Consider the following 9,030-nt stretch of genomic DNA (forward strand, 5'->3'; position numbering starts at 1 on the left):
CCTGGAGGGGGCACAGAGGAGGTTAAACTGGCATCGGTGCCTGCCTGAGCTCAGTCTGAACAGACTGAGGTGACAGCCCCCATCCCACCCAGAGGGTTTGTGGTCCAATGGGATGCTGGAGTGATGCAGAACCTGGAGCTGGGGTGAGCCAGAACCAAACATTTTACTGACTGAAACAAGAACTGGGCATTTAACACTCGTTTTTCAAAACTTGTCTATGAACAGGCACAACTACAAATGTGCAATTTGTAAGAATAAATACACTTATGAACTGGTTATAGTTAAGCAAAATCAAACTGCTCTTAAAGCCGAGCTGGGAGCACTGAGCTTTCGTGATGATGTTTAGAGCTTTCCCAAGTCCCTCTGTGTGAAATGGTTTTCTAAAATTGCTGGGATTTAAATTTTTGTTTAAAGTAGATGTATAGTCTTTGATACTCCAAGGAAAGAACTTGAAAAATGTGACCTTTAGAGCTTTGAAACTGGATGACAAAGAGAAAGAATCCAAAGGACAACCCATTAAAAAATATACATGGCTATTGCTTAGCGAGCAGAGAAAGGAAATAAGGGTGATGTGTTTTGCGTGGAGGCCAGGATTGACAGCACCCTCTTCTGTTACCCTTAAAATATTATTGGGATAATGTGGTACTGGCAAATGCCTCCTGTAGGCATCATTGCTTGGCCAATTTTGCAGGACCAGGTGCTGAGCTGGGGCTGCCTGGGCTGAGCCTCCAGCTGTGCCCAGGCCCAGCGGCGCAGGCGCGAGGCTGAGGTGACACACTCCAGGAGGGGACATTTGCCTTCCTGCCACTTGAGAGCACTTCAGCTTCACCTTTCCAAACAAAACTCTCCACATCATTGGGGAACCACACCTGGAGGCCCACAGGAGCCCAGCAGACACTCCTTCTACTATTTCTTATTAGGATGCTGTTTAAAGGAAAAGAAAATCTAAGGGACAGCGCAATACTGAGCTGGAGTGCACAGAGGCTGCTGCACTTCTTCCTGACTGAGGCCATTTTAGAGGGACACACCATTAGAACTCTGTTGCTCTCGTGATGCTCTCGTGTGATGCCTCAGCAGAGCAGTTTTGCTCCAGTACAGATGGAACACGTCCTGTTACTTATGCCATGTGTAACTTTTCCCAGTCACTCCCCTTCCCCTCTTTTCTCACCTCCTTGTGCTGCTGAGGTTCACCACAGATGTAACTCTGCTGGTCTGAATCAACCCAGGGACAGTGTTTTGTTGTTCTGTATCAACAACAAGAAAAAAATTAAATTCAAACCAACACAAACTTAGCTGAGAAAGTAATAAGAAGGCAAACTCAATTACTGTTTCATCTGGCATTATTGTAGCTTTGCTGCTCTTTGTCAGGGACTTCTTCCAGGCAAAATTGGAGAGATTATCTTGTCTGGATGTTATGAAGTAGCTAATCCCTTCCGCAAGTGGAGGAGAGCCAAACGCTTCACGTTGGGCCAGTGGAAGTGTAAATACGGTGACAAAGTGCTGCCATCAGCTCCCTGGCTCCAGCCTTTTCCCAGGGCTTTGCATACTCCACCTCTGTATGAGACACCAAGATTTCTCCAAGATCACCCAAAAGATTCCCCCTTTCCCAGTCCAGAAGGTGTTGAAGTTGGTGCATTTGGCACAGTCCCCTTGGCTGCTGTGGGGAGCAAGAGGGAACAGGTAGGGAAGAGAAAGGTCTGGTGAGCTTGCTCTGTCCCAGCCCTGCAGACATCCCTCTGGGCAGTGAGCATGGCTGGGGGAGGCAAGGACTCCCCTCCAAAGGCACCCAGGAGTCAACAGCCCTGCAGACAGATCTTCCCAGTGCAGGGCAGAGGTCTGATCCTGCTGTGAGGGAAACAGAGGCAGAAGCCCCACATTGTTGCCCCCACAAACCCAACCTGGCAGACCCGTCCCTACTGCCTTCCCCCAGCATCACCCCATCCCAGCCTGGACTGCACCACTGCCCCTGGCTCCTCCCTGGGACACCCTCAGGCTGTGTGGGGCACACCATGTGTGGGGCTCACTGTGTGTGGGGCTGAGGGGTGGCCCCAGAGCTCCACTGCTGCCCCAGGCACCACCACAGCTCCTCGAGAAGAGGTGAGGATGAGGATGTTCCTGCCTCCCTCCAGCCAGCAGCTACAGGTCACCCTGCCACAGGGTGTAGAGTAAGGACCTCAGAAAGCAACCTCAGGACAGAAACTACCCACCTACCTTGTATTCACTAGATTTTGTACGGCACATACAAAAAACTCCAGGGCAGTTATCTCAGTGAAGACAAAGTCTTGTCTTCACATAAGGCAGGATGTTTTCTGGTCCACCTCATACTTTAAGGTAAGCAGGGTAAACAGAAATCCACAAAGGTCTCATCTTTAATCACACTGTACATTCAACCTAGAGCAACACACTCCTGTAAACAGCCCTGGCCCAGCCAACACCTCTGGGCCCCAGTGACATCCCTGTCACAGCCCTGGGAACACAGACACCACCAGCCCTCGTGGAGCAGCATCTCCAGGAGGAATCCTGCTCGCCTCCCTCCTCCATAACCATAACAGAGAGACAACACAACACCCCACCTGCCCGTCACCCCCACTTCCCCAAAACCCAGCAGCTCAGGTAAAATGTGTTTGCAAAGCCAGGAAAATGCTGGGCTGGGACCAGGAGCAGCCGCGGCCCTTGCGGGTGTGTCTGTGTACAGCCAGCCCTCCACACATTTAATGATAATTACCTCTTTTCAGCAGCAAGCAAAGTGCCTGTTACAACCCAAAATGATTCTGCTATTTTGACGCTGGGAAATCTGCAAGTCAAAGGTGAGGGAACGACTGCGCAGAGCAACCAACATTAAAAATCACAATCTGGCGGCGGCGCTGGCAGAGCCGGATTGCCAATCATTTTTATACCTCGGCGCTTTAAATAGCAATAATGTGCTGAATGTGAAATTGCCTGTGCTGATGGGGGTTGCTGCACGTTATTAAAATCCAAGCGTTGGGACACGTGTTACACGTTTGTGATTCTTCAGAGACATTGTTGGGGGAAAAATACAAACTCCGGGAGAAATTTGAGGGAGGGGGGACCCAGGAGGTAAAGGGAGAGGGAGAGGTGGGCAGTCAGGTCTCTGAAAGATCACTACTGTACAAAAGGCAACAGGGAGAACACTTCAGCTCATCTGGATGTGCCCAGGAAACAGCCAATTATTCTAGAGTCATTGAAGCATCAAGTGATAGAGATTATTCCCTATAATGCTTATTCCCTATGCAATTCCCATTTGGTTTGGCCCATTCCAGATCGACACTTGGCCCAACACCTGAGCCCCTGTTTTGGAGCCAGGGCTTGCTGTGCTTTCCTGTGCCTTTCCCCCTTTCCAGGGACAAAAGCCCAGTGGAAAGTGCCCCCACACCCAGGTCTGCTCCCACAGCTCTGCCTGGGTGAGGACACAGAGCTGAGTCCTCACCAAACCTGCTGCCTCACATCTCACAGGAGCATCTCTCCTCCCAAATCAGGTAGCTCTTATCCACCGACAGCCACACAACTCCCTTTGGATGACTAGAACCCTTAATCCATGATTTCACAGCCCTACTTAGGTACAAGCACCCACATGCAATGCAGATCTGTGTAAAACCCATCTCTGCATAAACACACTCCAGAAAGAGGAAAAGTGATGATGCAAACACGGTGTGATTTCCATCCATCTAGAAAGCTATTGCACGATTCCTTAATCTCCACCAGCTCCCTACCTGCTCCCTCCTTCTCTGTCTCACTTTCTGGGTGCCAAACTTCTGCAAAGCCCCTCAAGAACAGGACAGTCCTAGCTCAGATCTACACAGACCGTGAGTTGATGGTAACTAAAATGACAAAAATCCACGTGCCTTTAACAGTCTCAGGATTAGTTTTGCTGCAGCATCATCGAGTGCCCTGGGCCAGGCTGGGCCTGGAGCTGCATGGAGGGGCAGAGCCAGGGTCAGGCATGGGCATGGGAGGTGGAGAAATGGGATGCATGCTTTACAGACGGGGACAAAGCAGAGATTTAAGGTCCTGTCATATCCCAGAGTTTTATTAGTCCATCTGCAGCAGCTATAGGACTGATTTTTTAATTAATATTTTTAAGAGGATAGGCATACTGGTAAAGACTTAGTAATAAGAGGTGCCAGAATGGAATAAAACCTGAAATACCTCCGTTCATCACACTCATGGACCTCCTGCTCTTTAACAAGGTCACACAGAAACAGCAGTTGAGCCCATATTTCTCCAACCTTTTCACCACCTCAGCCCCACACCCAGCACAGCTTCTCTCCTTGCCATGCTCCAGCTTGGCCGCAGTTTGTCACGAGCAGTGACTTCACCTTGAGGGACAACGTCCTCCATCCATCCCTCCACACACCCACCCCACGGCACATCAGGAGGAGCCGTGGCACCGACGGACCTCAGACCCAGACAGCCAAAGAGTACAGCACACTCCAAATAAAAAGCCCAAGAAAATAGACTTTCAAGTGTGAAATGAGAAGAGCAAAGCCTTTAGATGGAGCTGGGGGTGCACTGTGCTCAGAGAACAGGCAGGGGGCAAAGGTCCCGTGTTCACAGAGGTGACAGCCAGTGAGATATTGGTTTGATAACCAGATGAGCTGAAATTTGGGATGCGTTGGAGATGCTGATAGGAAAAAAGAGGTAAATGGAAAGACAGGGGACTGCAAGAGAAACAGCTGTGTACACTGAGATGCATGAGATGTTATGGAAAATAGAAGGTCATCAGGATCCATGAAATTCTCAAAAGAAATAGAAGTGGGAAGTGGAGATCACAGGGACAGCAGATGTTATCGTGCCAAGACAATGATGGAACCATAATTACAGTGAGATAGAGCATCCTGCACAGTCCCAGCAACACAGAAACAAAACAAACCCCAAACCAGACATGTTTGATTGGCAACTGGAAAAGGCTACAAAAAAGTAATAAGCATTTAGCCCTTCCATTACAGAAGAGTCAGGCAAGAGGAAGAACGTGGGCAGCTCTTTGCTGCAGAGCCAGAACTGTGCCCGAGAGGTCAAGCTGCTGACAAAAATCCATGGATTTGTATGGGTCTCACACATGAGAGAGCTGGGCACTCACAAGTGGGTTTTTTCTCCCCATTCTCAACAACAGGGGAGTCCAGCACACACAGCCAAGGGCTGGGGTGCTCAGCAGACACCATTCAAGTGTTTCCACCCCATTCCTGGGCAAACCCAGCCCAGATGCCCTGTCATGATAAAGGGCAAAACCCAGGTGAGCAGAGCCTGACACAGGCTGTGGCACCTCAGGGGGCTTGTCCCATCTCAGCTGCCAGAGGGAAGTCTCCCAGGGGTCCAGAGGAGAATGAGCATGGTCTGAATTCGGGGTCAGGGCTCATATGCTTGGAAGCTCAGCTGTCCCTGCAAACAGCCCTGCAGTGCAGTGACAGCCCTGCAAGGAGCAGCAACAGCGCTGGGACACTGAGGGGACCATCCCCTGTGAGATGAGAGGAGCCAAAGCTCCTCATCCAGGGGATCTCTCTGCATGCCCAGCACACACCACAACCACCTCAACAGGACCATTTTTCCCTGACTCATTCATACATGTCCAGCTGTTGTCTCTGTAACAAACACACTGAACTTTGCTTTTCAATCTCCGCACCAAGTCTCTTTTCAGTGGGAGCACAATGAGCTCACTTCATTTTGGCTGCGGGGGAGGAAATGATCTGATTCAAGAAAAAGAAAAATCTTGTTTCAGTGCTCTGGAGCAGCTCTGGGGAAAATGCACGTCACAATCCCAGAAAATATCCAAGCAAATTAGGGGTCGGTCTCTGCGAGTGAAAAGTAACGCTTTCCCTTTATCATCTCACGTCCAGACACTGTGTAAGGACAAACCTGCACAAGCAGAGATACAGTCTGGACCTGTGAGCAGAGAGGAACATCCCAAGCATGTAAATCAAGATTCTATAGATGCAGCTTATAGCCCAAGATTACCCCTCTCCCTCCAAGGACTGGAGCCCGAGCGGCCGCGCTCCCCTCGCCCGGCTCAGCCCAAAGCGATCCCAGCGCTCACACTGCAGAGCTGGGCTGGTGCTCGAGTGCCATCTGCTGCTCTCCCCTCGCTCCTGCCTCCTTTCCATGCTTGGCATCGGCACCAGTGGTCTCCTGGGGAAGGGACGGGACCTGGGGCTGCAAGGAGGGGACAGGGCAGATACAAACCCACCCAAACCAACCTCTGCTCATTACAACTCTTTCCTTGTGATTTGTGGTGTCCCTGCGGCCTCAGCGTCTGGGGGCAGGGCTGGGCACCTGCAGTGCTTCAAAGCTGCCATCCCTTACCCCACACCTGCATGTGACACACTGGTTTGTGCCCCAGAAGCGCAGCCACATCACCTGCCCAGAGACACAGCAGGAGAATCAGAGCTACGGACTCGACAAGGAAGTCAAACATTTCTGTCCTGCTCCGATAAAACAACCTTTTCAGTGGTGAACAAGTGCCTCCTGAGGAAGGACCGGGTTCCCTGGCATCCCTCTTGAGCATCCCCTCCACACTAAGGACAGGAAAGCAGAGGGAGAACAGGAGGCTGGAGGCAGCAGGACGCACCAGCAGCGATGCTGGGCCATCGTGGGGCAGCTGTGCCAGGCAGAGCTCAGCAAGGGAATGTGACACAACCAAGAGATGCTCATGCTGCTACCTGAGGCTACAAATGAGAGAGCACTACTTGAGGGCCAGAGAAGTGCTTCAGGTGCACTTGTAGAGCGACAGACACTCTAGACCCACACTAGACAACACACACGAGGGAAACCCAGATCCAGGAATTACTTTGAAAGTGCTGTTATCCAGAAATGAGGGCACCTCACTTGAAACAGCCTGAAATGTCTCTTCAGTGTTCTTGAATCCAAACTGCAGAGGTTGGGTACAAAAAAGAATAACATCCCCCAGGCAACACGAAGGGTTTTGAAGCTGGGACACGAAGTGCACAAACCAGTGAGTCACTTTGATCCATCTCCCCACTCCCAGGGGAAAGCTGAAACCTCAGTGCAGTCACAGCCATAGCACAACTCCCATCACCTCCTCCTGTTCCCCACAAGGATGGGGAATGCCATCAGAAACATCCCACCCTACTTTCAGACTACAAAACACTCACCTGGGCATGTGCAGCAGCATTTTTGTGGTCTTGATTCAGCAAGAGGAGAAAACACTTGCAGCACGTGCTCACCTCAGCAAAGGCTCCACAGGGCTGGAAAGGGTCCAGGGCTGAGTGTCTGGGGTGATGTCAACACCCACCTGCTCCCACCTGTGGGGTCAAACACACCCCAGCAGCTCGAGCCTGAACAGGGACAGGTGACAGGAGAGGAGTCCATGAGCTCACTGGCAGTGTGGACAAGCCAAAGCAGGGGCCATCACTCACCTTCCTGTGGCACTGGATGACAGATGAGCCATGGGGGCTTTCAGGCAATTTGGAAAGCAAACAGGAAGCACTTCTTTCACTCACATGGAATTAAGTCGTGGGACACATTGCCACAGGGTGCTGTGAAGGTCAGAAGGACAAATGGCCCCAAAGGCTGTTACACCAACTCCAGGGGGGTTCTGTGTGTGACACCAGGCTCAGCAGGCCCTGCACTAGGGCAAAACTGCCCTGACATTTCCCTTAGCAGAGACCCCCAAAGTCTCTCCTCCAAGTGCCATCCTCTCCCCTTGTTGCCCATCCTCTCCCCTGTTTCTTCCAGCGTTGCTGGTTTTCTTTTTGAAGGCGGTGGGGAATGAAGGGGAGAGGAAGCAGAGGTGACTGAAGCCAAAACACAGCCTCTGAGGCAAGGAAGTAAATGCAAGACACATGTTCTGTAATTCTTGCTCAGCAGCCTCCAAGAGGGACAGCACTGAGGCGGGACCGGATGGATGTGTGATGCAGTACAGTGAAAATTCAGCTTGCATCTGATTTTTCTTTCTTTTTAGGAAAACCCACTGCCAGTGGAGTTCCCACCAGGGAACCCCTGAGGCAGGTTCCCAGCTGCACACGTGGCTGTGGGGGGTTAGGAGCTGAGCTGCTCCTCGTGTCTCCATCTGCTCCAAAAGCTCTTCCCTCCTCCCCACTGAGGAGCTCTGGAGCCAGTGTGTCAAAGGGGAATCACTCCTGGGCTCTGCCAAAGGACCAGGCCTGGTGTTCCAGAGGGTCTGGCAGGAAGGTGCCACGTGCCCAGGGCTGAGCTCCCAGGGCAGGAGGACAAGGGGTAGCAGCCACAACAAGGAGCATCATAGGAAAAGCCTCTCATCCGTGGAGGAGCCAGGAGAGGGGAGCTGTGCTTGCAGGGGCTGCTCTGCAGGGAGCACCAGAGCACAGCACACGGCCCTCCAGGCACAGGTTATAAATCAGGCATCTCCGGAGACCTCATTCATTTTACCCATAATAAAATCACCACTTTCCAAAGGGGAAAGCCCCTTTGAAGGGCTTCAGTTAAAGCAGCCCGTGGGATAGCTCAGCTCCATGTGTGTGTGCCCAGGTCTGAGCCAAGGATTAGGGAGCTGCTTTGGGGATGCTGATGGATTTATGAGTAGCACAACCCCCTCCAAACCCCCCACAGCCCCATCCCCGAGGTCTGATGGGGCACAAAACACCACTGCCCCACCTCAGAGAGGGGGAAACAAACACAATCCCCTTGTTTTAACCTCCCCTGGTCCATTTTTGACCTGTGTATTTTCCCCTGCTCTTTTCCAAGCAATCCATATTCAACTCCCCCCCATCTCCACAAACCCATTTGCTTTTGTTCACAATGCAAAAAAACCCCAAACCTAAAATATCCCCCCCCCATTAATGTGTCTGTATAGGCTGAGAGTTTTGACCTTAAGGAGAGATCTCTATTACCTGCCAACACCTCCTTATTTCGGTTCATCTCTCCCTACAACGTTCTGTCTCACTAAGGCTGAAAAACCAGGCAGCTCACGACAAAATAGGGAACAGGATGTTCTTCCATATTGCAGAGCCAGAAGAAAGCAGGGGACATGGAGCCAACACCAGGAGAGCTGCAGATTCCCAACTTTGACAACTCTCAAAG

Source organism: Chiroxiphia lanceolata, chromosome 20, assembly GCF_009829145.1.
Source record: "Chiroxiphia lanceolata isolate bChiLan1 chromosome 20, bChiLan1.pri, whole genome shotgun sequence".
NCBI lineage: Eukaryota > Metazoa > Chordata > Aves > Passeriformes > Pipridae > Chiroxiphia > Chiroxiphia lanceolata.